General features: G+C 42.1%; 1 protein-coding gene across 8 annotated transcripts in view; it reads right to left on the bottom strand.

Annotated features, from left to right (window-relative positions):
* The window catches only part of LOC122540048 (zinc finger protein 239-like), a 20,159-nt gene extending 7,963 nt beyond the window's left edge, over positions 1 to 12,196 (bottom strand). For 3 of the 8 annotated variants that reach the window (XM_043675376.1, XM_043675378.1, XM_043675377.1), the window contains exons 1-2: positions 11,438 to 11,532; positions 4,860 to 4,964 (exon numbers count right to left, since the gene is read on the bottom strand). The gene's annotated coding sequence lies outside the window, so the exon portion shown is untranslated. Of the gene's footprint in view, positions 1 to 3,659; positions 4,000 to 4,859; positions 4,965 to 10,569; positions 11,144 to 11,437; positions 11,536 to 12,143 lie in introns of those variants that run through there. The other 5 variants (XR_006309233.1, XR_006309234.1, XM_043675381.1 and 2 more) reach the window with 5 other exon arrangements.
* Positions 12,197 to 12,968: the final 772 nt, after the last annotated feature.

Genomic DNA, 12,968 nt, shown 5'->3' with positions numbered 1-12,968 from the left:
TTCACTCACTAACAAGCCCATCACTTGTCCCGGTTCGTTACCGAGTACCATATCCAATATAGCCTCCCCTCTGGTCGGACAATCTACATACGGAGTTATAAATCTTCCTGGACACACTGCACAAACACTGCCCCATCCAATCTACTTGATCTAAAGAGCTTCCAATGAATATTTGGGAAGTTGAAATCGCCCTGTGGCTTCTGCACCTTTCCAAGATCTGTTTCCCAATCTGTTTCTCCAAATCTCTGCTGCTATTGGGGGGCCTCTAGTAAACACCCAACAAGGTGACTGCACCTTTCCTATTTCTGACTTCAGCCCATACTACCTCCAAAGGCAGATCCCCCTCGAACTGCCTTTCTGCAGCCGTTATACCATTTCTAATTAGCAACGCCACCCCCCTCCTTTTTTACCACCCTCCCTAATCTTACTGAAACATCTGTAACCAGGAACCTCCAACAACCATTCCTATCCCTCTTCTATCCACGTTTCCGTGATGGCCACAACATCGTAGTCCCACCTTTATGCATTTTAAGACGTCCTGCACATTCTCCTCTGTAATAGGGGCACTTTTCAAGACATCACTATTTGTTTCCCTAGCTTCCTTATCCTCGACTGATGCAAAATACTTATTTACTATCTCACACATCTGCAGTTCCACACACAGAAAGCCTTATTGATCTTTAAGGGGTCTATTATCTCCCTAACTGCTTTTTAGTCCTTAATGTATTTGAAGAATCTCTTTGGATTCTCCTTAACCCTATTTGCCGAAGGTATCTCATGTCTCTCTTTTGCCCTCCTGATTTCCCTCTTGAGTATACTCCTACTGCCCTTATACTCCTTGAGGGATTGACTCGATTCCTGCCGTCTATACCTGGCCTTCTTTCTCTTAACCAGAGCCTCAATTTCGAGAGTCATCCAGTATTCCCTACACATATCAGCCTTGCTCTTTACACGAACAGGAATATGCTGTCTCTGGACTCTCCTTATCTCATCTTTGAAGACCTTCCACTTTCCAACCATCCCTTTTCCAGTGAATTGCCTCTCTCAATCAACTTTTGAAAGTTCTTGCTTAATACCATCCAAGTTGGCCTTATTCCAATGTAGAACTTACTGCAACTGGCACATATCCCTCCAAACCTTTCCTGTTCATGTACTTATCCAAGTGTCTTTTAAATGTTGCAACTGTACCTGGATCCACCACCTCCTCTGGAAATTCATTCTACATATGAACCACTCTTTTTAAAAAAAAAAGTTGCCCCTCATATCTATTTTTAAACTCTTTCTCCTCTCACCTTATAAATATGGCCCATAGTCTTGAAATCCTCCACCCTAAAGAAAAGACCCTTGCTATTCACATAATCAAGGAACGTCATGATTTCAAAAATCTCTATAGGATCACTCATTAGCCTCCTATGTTCTGGTGGAAAAAGTCCTGGCCTTTCCAGTCTATTTTCATAACTCATGCCCTCTATTTCCCGCCAACATCCTTGTAAATCTTTTCTGAACCATCTCCATTTTAATAATATTCTCCCTGTAAAAGGACAACCAGAACTGGACACATTACTTCAGTTGAGGCCTCACCAATGTTGTGTATAACATTAACATGACCTCTCAACTCCTATACTCAAATGTCTCAGCAACAAAGGCAAGTATGCTAAACAATTTATTAACCACCCCATCCACTTGTGACACAAATTTCAAAGGATTCTCTCTGTTTTACACAACCCAGGAACCAACCATTAATTATATAAGTCTACCCTTGTTTATTTTACCAAAAATGAAATACCTCACATTTATCCAAATTGAACTCCATCTGCCATTCCTCAGCCCAGTGACCCAATTGATCAAGATCTTTGTCAACTTAGATAACCTTCACAATTCACTATACTGCCAATTTTAGTATTATCTGCAAATTTACTAACCTTGCTTCCCATGTTCTCATCTAAATCATTAACATAAATGAGAAACAAAAGTGGACCCACTCACTGCTGTGCCGAAGGGCCTGAGTCCACACTGTAGGGATTCTATGGACCCCCATACCGATGTCTGTGGAACAGTTGGTCACAGGCCGACACTACCATGCTCTGTCTCCTACCATAATGCCAATTTTGTTTCCAACTGGCAAGGTCTTCCTGAGTTCCACATGACCTCACTGTACTAATTAGTTTACCATGTGAAACCTTGTCAAAGGCTTTACTCTCACCCTAGAGATGCTGCAAATCTGTCCCAATGCCCCTGCCATTTGCCTATAGCCCTCCCAATCATTCCTTGAAAAGTTAAATTCCAAATGTCTTTTGAGAATAACTGCAGAATTTGCATCCAGCTGCTGTTCAGATGGTTCTAGATCTTCAGAACCTCGAGTCAAATAATCTTCACATTTTCAACTGGCATTATTTGCCAATTATCTGAAAGTTGTGTTCTGTGGTTAACAAACATTGTCACAAAGTTAATAATTTATCTATCTCTCTGCAAACTAATATCCTGGAAACACATCTTCAACTCAACTAAATCATTGCTTAACCTATTCAGCTTCAAGGAGAGTTATCGGAGCTTCTGCTATCTGTCCACAAAACAGAAATTCATCATATTTTAATTTATATATGGGTCTTTAATTCATATATGGTCTTTGTTGACCAGACTAATATTTATTGTCCACCTTTATTTGACTTGGAGAAAGTGGTGATGAACTATCTTCTTTAACTGCTGTAGTCTACGTGCTCTAAGTACACCACAGTGGATAATCTGCCCTCGAGCCTCACCAACCTTCCTATCGTGGGAATCTCCCCCCCACAGCCTCACTACCTGACCTACGGTGAGAATCACCCTCAGGCCTCACCACCCTTTCTGTCGCAGGAATCACCCTCGATTCTCAGAACTTTTACTGTCTCTATAAGTTCCTTCAGCCTCAAAAACCCTCCCTATCTCTGTAAATTCCTCCAAACTTTACAACCATCCTTCGTTCTATAATTGTCTCTATCCTCATAAACCTCCTCATCTAAGTCTCCTTCAGTCTTACAATCCTCCCTATTTCTGTGACCTCCTCCAGCCTCACACCTTTCCTTATCTCTGTAATCTTCTCCAGCTTCCAAAATCTCTGCAATACATACATTCCTCGGATACCATCCTTATGAGGATACTCCATTTTAATTTCTCCACTTAATGATGGCATTTTTGGATTCCTTGGCTTCAAGCTCCAGAATTTCCTCCTAAATTGCTCCATCTCTGTACCTCACTTTCCTCCCAAAAACACTGACCAATCATGTGTTATCTATTATAATATCTCCGTCTCTCAACTGATTTCAAATATTGCTTCTCATATTCCTAAGTGTGTTAGAGGTCTACAATAATAAAAAGCGCCATGGCCAATTGGGTCTGTGCTGGTTAAAAACAACCACCTAACTGTTCTAATCCCATTTCCTAGCACTTCGCCCATAGCCTTGCCTGCCTTGGCATCACCAGCTTGCAACTAAATACATCTTAAATGTTATCAGGGTTTCAGCGTCTACAAACCCTTACAGCGTGAGATTCAGTGCAATTGTTACTGAAGACATCAAACACAGCAATGCAGAGCATCTGAGTCTGTGCAAACCAAAGAGTAACACACATTGTGAGGGATAGCAGGGTCCCTGAGAGGGTGTAGAGGAGATTTACCAAAATGGTTTGTAGGAAGAGTCATTTTATTTGCATGGTTAGGATTTTTTTTTACATTATTCATTCATGTGATTTGGATGCTGCTAGTGCACATCGAAAATATAGGTGGACTCTCCTTCTCAACCTTCAGGTTAAACCACCACCAGTCATCTCTCTCCGTAATGACAAAGCAGCCAAATGAGAGAGGTCTGGTAGGACAACAATGATTTTAACTTTTACACAGTGATGCCACTGTGCCTTGTTGGTAGAGAGAGGGAATGTTGAAGGTGGTGGAGGTGACACCACTCTGACACAGTGCTTTGTCCTGGATGATGTTCACTTTCTTTAATATTGTTGGGGACCACACTGCTGCAGGCAAAGAGAGAATGTTACAACATAATCCTGATTTGTACCTTATAGAAAGCAAACAGACATTGGGGAATCAGGGGTTTGGAGAAATGGAGATTGTTCTCCTTGTAGTAAAGGAAATTGAGGGGAGCTGTGACAGAGCTGTGATAATGTTTACAAAAGATATACATTAAGATGATAAAATTTGTACTCATCAGCTGATCGTAAAAAGATTACAGACAGATATTGAAGATTTTGGGGAAGATCTACCGAGAGAACAAGGTGATTAAAGGTAGAAATTTGGTAAAGCAAGTGGGAATGACCTGGAACACAATATTGTCACACAACGTGAATTTCCAGGTCTTAATAAATTGAGTAATTCTATCAGAGTTTGGTGTTACAATTATTTCGAGATTTTCACTCGCAAGTCCACTTGTAATATCCTGTAACACAAGTTCATAAAATCAATCACTATCAGTCAAGGGTGTTGGAATATTGCATGCAATTCTGGTCTCCTTCCTATCAGAAAGATGTTGTGAAACTTGAAAGGGTTCAGAAAAGATTTACAAGAATGTTGCCAGGGTTGGAGGATCTGAGCTACAGGGAGAGGCTGAACAGGCTGGGGTGGTGGAGGCTGGTACAATTGCAACATTTAAGAGGCATTTGGATGGGTATATGAATAGGAAGGGTTTGGAGGGATATGGGCCGGGTGCTGGCAGGTGGGACTAGATTGGGTTGGGATATCTGGTCGGCATGGACGGGTTGGACTGAAGGGTCTGTTTCCATGCTGTATATCTCTATGACTCTATGAAGGGTAGAAATTCACACCATCCTGTCCTCCAAACCGAGGATGACCATGCATTTTCCCTGTTGCACATTACCTTTTGTGGATGCCAGCAGTCACTTCTGGGGAATATTATGTGGGTTTCTACGAGTTTCTGCCTTGGGTCTTCACGGGACTGAACAAATCAGCAAATCATTGACACCTGGGACAGAATTTTCCAAGAGTTAGTGAGGTGCAGACAGCAGGATTTCCTGCCTTTGCTTTCCTTCTGCGCTGTCCCTCTGCCTCATCAATAAGAGATTGGGTGTGAAAAGCTAACACAACTTGGTGGACAAGTTGTCTCCACTCAGAACAATAGGCAACAAGCTCCTCCCAGTAATTCCAAACATTAAACCTTAATCTTAAGCGATTATATATGGGCCTTGCTGCTCCACGCTCCTAATTTCAAAGAATGAGGGAGGATCTCATAGAAAAGGTGCAACAGTCAAGTTCTAAGAGGGTTACAAACAGTTTGCAGAGAGATATTTACATAAGTGGGCAACAAGTTGGCAAATGGAATATAATGTGAAGTTATTTAGTTTGGAGGAGTTGACAAAAGAACAGAGTACTATTTAAATGGTGAAAATTGGAGAAAGCTGCACCACGGAGACTTTGGACTAATTGTGCAAGAAACACAAAAAGCTAGCACACGGGTGCAACAGATAACCAGGAAGGGCAACGGAATGTTGTCCTTTATTTCAAGGTGCTTGCAATATAAGAATTTGGAGTCTATGTCTTAGTGCAACTGTACAAGGCACTTTCAAGACCACTTCGGTAGTAATGTGAGCAGTTATGGTCCCCTAATTTAAGGAAATATATCACTTTGTTGGAGACGTTTCAGAGAAGATTCACTGGGATGATCACTGGTTTGGAGGGATTATCTTTTAAACAAAGGCTAAACAGGTTGAGAATCTATTCACAGAATTTTGGAAAATGAGAGATGATCTAATTGAAACATACAGGATTCTTGACAGGTTTGACAAGGTAAGTGCTGAGAGGAGGTTTCCCATCATGGGAGAGTCTCAGACAGGGAATCAAGAGTCATGTTTCAGAATTGTCAAGTTTAAGGCAGCACGTACATAGGTAAGGGTTTCAGTAGCAGGTGAGATGGAGAGAAGGAAAATTTTAGAGATTGAAATTTCTGGTGTTTGTGATTGAGCAGATGCACCATCAGATACTCACCTTGGGGTCAGATATAAGAGCAATATTGTGAAGAGTGTCACTCAGCCTCAGGCAGTTCCCAGCAAGACGGTGGGACTCAGCAGCAAGGGAAACTAATTTGTAATAATAACTGAAAGCAATGGTTTAACCATCGCAAAGTTTTACTGGAGGAAATTTCAGCTAATCAAGTAATGGACGTGTGATTAGCAGTTTGATAATTGAGTAATAGTGGAGCAACGCAGAGGGGTGACGGTGAGGTAGGGCTGAGCATTATCAGTGGATATGTGAAACCTGACACCGTGTTTTTGGTCACTGTTACGCCCTGGCAATATGCAGATGAAGGGCCAAGAGTACATCCTTTATGGACAACAAATTCAGAAAGAAAGAGAGTGGATGTGCAGCATGATTTTCCAAAAATGATGAGGTCAAATATTGTTTTAACAGAAAGATGAAAAAGACATAACCAGAAAATAGAGAGAGAGACAGACAGAACAAACAACAATTCCTGTGAATTGGCATGGGGGAGTGAAGAGGAGGAGGAGGAGAATTGGAAAAGAAAAACAGAATTGGAATGTTTGCAGTTAACCGAGAATAGGGTAAAAGGATTAAGATGAACTCTGATAAGATTTGACAGGAGACGTAGAAAGATTAAGTTTAGGACTAATATGAGAAGCACCATGCAAGACAGTTTGGCTTGGTGGGCAAGTGTAAGGAGGGATGCAGTAGAGGCTGCTAATCAGATTGTCTCAATCTTAATAACAAAGAACCTCCATCTATTCCTCACTCTTGTTATTGGAGGGGAGGATGGAGGAGACAGGATGATGGACAGCATTTTGGAAATAAACAAAACCTGTGTTAGTGATATTAAAAATGAGTAAACAAACCTGATGTGTTTAAATTTTGTCCAGAATATTAAAATGTACAACAGAAGTCGGGGTTCGAATCGCAACTCAGCTGATGGTGGAATATGAATTCAATTTTTAAAAAAAATCTGGAATTAAGAAACTACTGATAGCCATGGAACCATTGTCAACAGCAGAAAAAATACCTGTTGTCCTTCAGGGAAAGAAATCTGGCAACTCACAACGGCCCAGCAAGTTACTCAGTTGTATTAATGACTGCAAAACCTCAACAAAGGAATGAAACTGGATGTATGACATGACATCTACTAGCGCACTAGAAAATACAACCACAGGATCAGCCCTCGTGACCCTGCAAAGTCTGCCTTTCTAACATCTGGGATCTAGTGCCAAAATTGGGGAAGCTGTCTCATAGACTAGCAACAGCCTGACATAATCACAAAATCGGACCTTGCAGACACTGACTGGAGATCACCATCACCATCCTTAGATATGTCCTATCCTATCAGCAGAACAGACCAGGCAGAGGATGGACAGTGATATACAGACAGGAATATTTAACCTGGGAGTACTCAGCATTGACTCCAGACACCAGGAAGTCTCATAGCTTCAGCTGATTTCCAAATACCATCCTGCCTCAGCTGATGAATTGGTACTCCTCCATGTTGAACAACACTTGGAGGTAGCACTGAAGGTGTAATTGGTGCCAAATATACTCTGGGCACAGGATTTCAATGCCCACCATCAAGAGTAGCTTGGCAGCAGTACTACTGATGGAGCTGGTCAGGTCCTAAAGGATATAGCTGCTGGACTGGGTCTGCAATAGGTGGTGAGGCAATCAACTAGAGGGAAAACCATACCTTACCAATTTACCGTCCAGGACAGTATTGATAAGAGCAACGATTTCCTAGTCCTTTTGGAGACAAAGCCTTGCCTTAAAATGGAGAGCATGTCATTGTGTTAAGTGGCACTATCACTGTGCTAAACTGGACATACTTCGAACAAATGCAGGAACTCAGAGCTGGGCATCTATTGAGGTACTGAGGGTCATCAGCATCAGAATACAATCTGAAATCTCATGGCCTTGCATATCCTGCACTCAATCATTACCATCAAGCCAAGGGATCAACCCTAGTTCAATGGATAGTATAGGAGGGCATGCCATGAGCAGCACAAGGCTTAAAAATGATGTGCTAACCTGATGAAGCTACCAAACAGGACCTCCCTGCATGCCAAACAGCATAAGCAGCGAGAGATGGGCGGCACGGTGGCTGGCACTGCTGCCTCACAGCACCAGAGACCCGGGTTCAATTCCCGCCTCAGGTGACTGACTGTGTGGAGTTTGCACATTCTCCCAGTGTCTGCGTGGGTTTCCTCCGGGTGCCTCCCACAATCCAAAAATGTGCAGGCCAGGTGAATTGGCCATGCTAAATTGCCCGTAGTGTTAGGTGAAGGGATAAATGTAGGGGAATGGGTCTGGGTGGGTTGCGCTTCGGCGGGTTGGTGTGGACTTGTTGGGCCGAAGGACCTGTTTCCACACTGTAAGTAATCTAAGATAGAACTAAGCGATCCCACAACCAATGGATCAGATCTAAACTCTGTAGTTCTGCCATAGCTAGTCATGAATGGTGATGGACAATGAAACAACTCACTGGAGGAAGCACACCAAATATCCCCACACGTGCTGATGGAGGAGAACAACCTATCCATGCAAAAGATAAGACTATAGTATTTGAAGTAAGCTTCAGCCAGAAGTTTCAAATGGATGATCCATCTCTGCCTTCTTCAGAGGTCCCCAACATCACAGTTGCGAGGTTTCAGCCAATTTGATTCACTTCAAATAATATCAAGAAATGGATGAATAGTGCAAAAGCTATTGGCTCTGCCAACATTCTAGCAATAATACTGATGACACATACTCCAGAACTTGCCACCCACCAAGCCAAGCTGTTTCAGTACCACTACAACATTGGCATCTCTCAACAATGTGGAACATCACCCAGGTATGCTCAGTACGAAAACACAGGGCAAATATAACCCGGCTAATTTCCTCCCCAGCTGTATCATCAGAAAAGTGATGAAAGGTGTCGTCAACAATGCTATCAAGCAGCACCTGCTCAGCAATGCTCAGTTTGGGTTCCGCCAGGGCCACTCAGTTCCTGATCATGTTACAGACTTGATTCACAAACTGACAAACAGTTGAATTCCAGAGGTGAGGTGAGGGTGACAGCCCAGTTATAGAGTAATATGGTCATACAGTAATAAGGCCCTAAAGCCCATATCCCTCTCAACCTTTCCCATCCATGTACATATCCAAATCATTTTTTTTAAAATGTTGCTGCAGTACTTGCCTCAAACACTTTATCTGGCAGCTTATTCCATATGCACACCATATGTATGAAGAAATTGCCTCTCAGGTCCTTCTTAAAATGTTTCCTCTCTCACCTTTCGACCTATGCCCTCTAGTTTTCAATTTCCCATCCCTGGGAAAAAGACTATATGCGTTCATCCACTCGAGGCCTCTCATGGTTTTATACACCTCAATAGGGTCACCCCTCATTCTTCAACATTTCAAGGCATAAAGTCCCCCTGTCCTGGCCAACCTCTCCCTATGGCTCAGGCCTATTCGTCCTGGCAACATCCTCGTAAGTCTTCTTTGCACTCTTTCTGGTTTAATTATATATTTCCTAAAATCAGGGTGACTAAAGCTATGCACAATACTCCAAGTGAGGCCTCACCAACGACTTCTACAACTGAAGCAGAACATCCCAACACCTTTATTCAATGCCTGAACCAATGAAGGCTAACATTCTAAATGCATTCTTCACCAGCCTGTCTACCTGTGACACTGCTTTCAAAGAACTATGTACTTGTCATCCTGGTCCCTCCGTTCCACAATGCTCCTTGGGACCTTACCATTTACTGTGTAAATCCTATCTTGGTTTGACTTTCCAAAGTACAACATATCACACTTACCTGTATTGAATTGTATTTGCTAATTTTCAGCCTACTTCCCCATCTGATCCCTCTAATTTTTTGGTAACCTTCTTCAGTATCAACAATACCTCCTAATTTTGTATCACCCACAAAGTTACTAATCGTGCCTTGCACATTCGCATTCGGATCATTTATGTAAATAACAAATAAAAAGTCCATTCCTTTGTTACATACAGACTTAAATATCCAAGCACACTCCCAGTCGGCCTCCCACATTCACCCTCTCTGAAATCACAAGAATATATAAAATTCTGCTGCCCACATGTACCAAACCTTGTTCACCCATCACCCCTGTATTCCCTGACCCACAAAGGCTCCTATTATAAGCAACAACAATTTAAAATTCTCACCCTTGATTTAATTCCTGGCTGTGATTATCACCATCTCCCTTTACCACACAACCCTTAAGACCTCAACAATTCATTTTGTTTCAGACTCCAACAATGTGTTTTTTTCATTAATTCACTATTGGCTGCTGTTTCTACAGTTGCCAAGGCACCAGAGTCTGGAATTCCCACCATAAACCTCTCAAGTTTGCTTTCCTCCTTTAAGATATTCCTGAAAACCTGCTTATCTAGTAGTGCTTTTGGTAATCTGACTTAATATTTACATCTATTGTGTTATGTCAAAAGTCCCTTGGTAATATTTCTGTGAAATTATAAACATGATAAAAATATAAATTGCTCATATATTTGGACATTTATCATCAATTCTTCACTATTGTTGGATGAATAATCTGTAACTCCTTACCAAACCACACTGTGGGAGCACCTTCACCACATGAACAGCAACAATACAAGAAGGTTAAAAATCATCTTTTCCACAGGCAACAGGGCTTTAGCAGTGATCACTAGTATCTGTGGAGGAAGAAACAGACTAACTGCTGTTGCAAGGTTTGTAGCTCAGGTTGAGGTTGAGGGTATAGATTTCCTCGCTGAGCTGTAGGTACAACAACTAACTGTTGTAGGAAGTGCAAAATGAATCACATGGAATGAAAATGTTGTAGAATTTGATGGTCAGAGATGGAAGGGAAATGGACTCTCTCACTAGAAAAATAACTCCTGATTGCAAAAGATATTGTGGAAAATTTGGTAAGAGGGCAGCACATAGTCAGGGGTGGGCAGCAGTGGAAAAGTAATTTACAAAAGGTCTGTGAAAGTAACACTAAAATACTAAACAGAGCTAAAATATACCCATCATTTGAAAGTGATGAAGTTAGATATTGACAGAGGTAATCAGGGAGCACAGAGATGAATCAGAGCAATGTTAGCAGAGATAACCCCACAATCTGGAAAGATATCCAGAAGATACAAATTTTCTCTTGTTTTGAAATTGCTCTTCCTAATCACCCTCTCCCTGTGAAGGCTGCGCATGCGCCCCGCTGCTGTTTGCCCCCGACAAAGTTGGCAGCCGCACGTGTCCCGCGAATCATTGCCCCCAATAAAGATGGCGGCGGTATCTCGGGCCTATCGCCATCTGAGGCGTATTTAAGTTTCCTGCAAACATGGACATGGAAGTTTCAAGTTTGTGTTTTCCGACATGCACCAACTGTTTGTAAAACTTCTCAGCCGATATTAACATAATTTCCCTCCCACTTTCTGCTATTTTCTTTCTTTACCTCACATACCAAACCCTGGTCTGAGCGATACTACACAGTCCGCGAGGACGATCACGTGGTTTACACTACTCCCGCCCCTCGTTAACTCTGAATGGTTGGAGGACCAGCCGCCGCCGGGTCTTCCAGCTCCACCCCCGTTCTCTTATTGGTCCAGAGCTGACATCAATCACCCTGGGGCCCTCATGGGAGTTGGAGCATGCGCAGTGTTTCCTGTTGTCACGAAGAGAAAGTTGAATTGACTGTTGTCAGAATATTGTATTTTCAGTCCAGGAGATAAACATCGAAACTAGATCAGAAAGATGCAGGTTAGAGTTACTGGGATTTTAAGACTTAAACGCTAAAAGGTAGCTCTTGACGCTGCTCTGTTAGCGAGTAATGTTGGTGAAATAAATGTAATTTATATATTTATAAATAAGCTGCTATATTTAAGAGGAAAACAGAATAATGGTGACTGTGCAGAACATCAGGTGGTTAAATGAGGCGAATGTTATTCAAATGAACTGTGACTGGGCAGAGGGGGAGGTTAATCAGAAAAGGACAAGGATAAAAGTGACTTTCAACAAAGGTTTGTGTGATGGAAACCAGCCAGAATCAGAAGATAAACGCCCGAGAAACAGGGGCTGCAGAAAGCGATTATAAGTCATTTCATTGCTCTATTGTCTAGTTATTAACATAAGCAGCAGAACCCACATTCGCCTGTAAATACCTGTCTGAGTTTATCACTGTAGTTTGTCTCAATGCAGCAGACAGTTAGTCCATAGCTCAGTTCTGCTGCCATATCTGCCCCGGCCTGTAAAGGGGTGTAGACCACATTTAGTCAGACAATGCTAAATGTCAATCCTGGCTGGGAGCCACATTCCACTCCCTCACCACTGATTTCATCCCTCTCCCTGATAACTGGCTGAGGCTAAACCAGACTGTTCTTAAACATGATGAAATATTTCATCCCAAGATGAGCTTTCAACCACATATTCCCCATCATCACAAAGACCACATACATTTCAACCTTAGTAACATCTCAGTTCATCTGCTGCTGAAACTCTCATCTAATCCTTTATTATCTCAAGACTTAACTCCCCACATTCCACCTCCCTATCAACTTGAGGTCATCCAAAAGTCTGCTGCCTGTGTGTTTACATGTACCTAGTGCTGTTCACCTGGTTCTCATTAGCAAACACATTTTCTGGGTGACAAAGCACAAAGATACTGAAATTCTTATCCTCATTTTGAAACTTTGCTATCACATCCCCCTCTCTTGGTAATCCCCTTCCAGCCTGACAACCCCCTGAGATATATCTGAAGATGGGTGGCTGAATTTGAAATGGTAGCTCGACTTTCTCTCTACAAATGCCAGACCTGCTGAGTCTCTCCAGCAATTCAGGTTTGTGTTCCAGATTTCAAGCATCCTCAGTTCTTTTGGTTTTTCCTTCAAAATATTTGCTGTCCCTGAATTCCAACCTCCTATGGATTTCCGATCTTAACTCTACCACTTTTTTCATCTTTGACATGTTTTTAGCTTCCAAGGCCATAA

This window comes from Chiloscyllium plagiosum, chromosome 33 (assembly GCF_004010195.1).
Source record: "Chiloscyllium plagiosum isolate BGI_BamShark_2017 chromosome 33, ASM401019v2, whole genome shotgun sequence".
NCBI classification, from domain to species: Eukaryota; Metazoa; Chordata; class Chondrichthyes; order Orectolobiformes; family Hemiscylliidae; genus Chiloscyllium; species Chiloscyllium plagiosum.
Note: the sequence above shows the minus strand (reverse complement) of the source record. Positions and strands in the feature narration are given on the sequence as shown.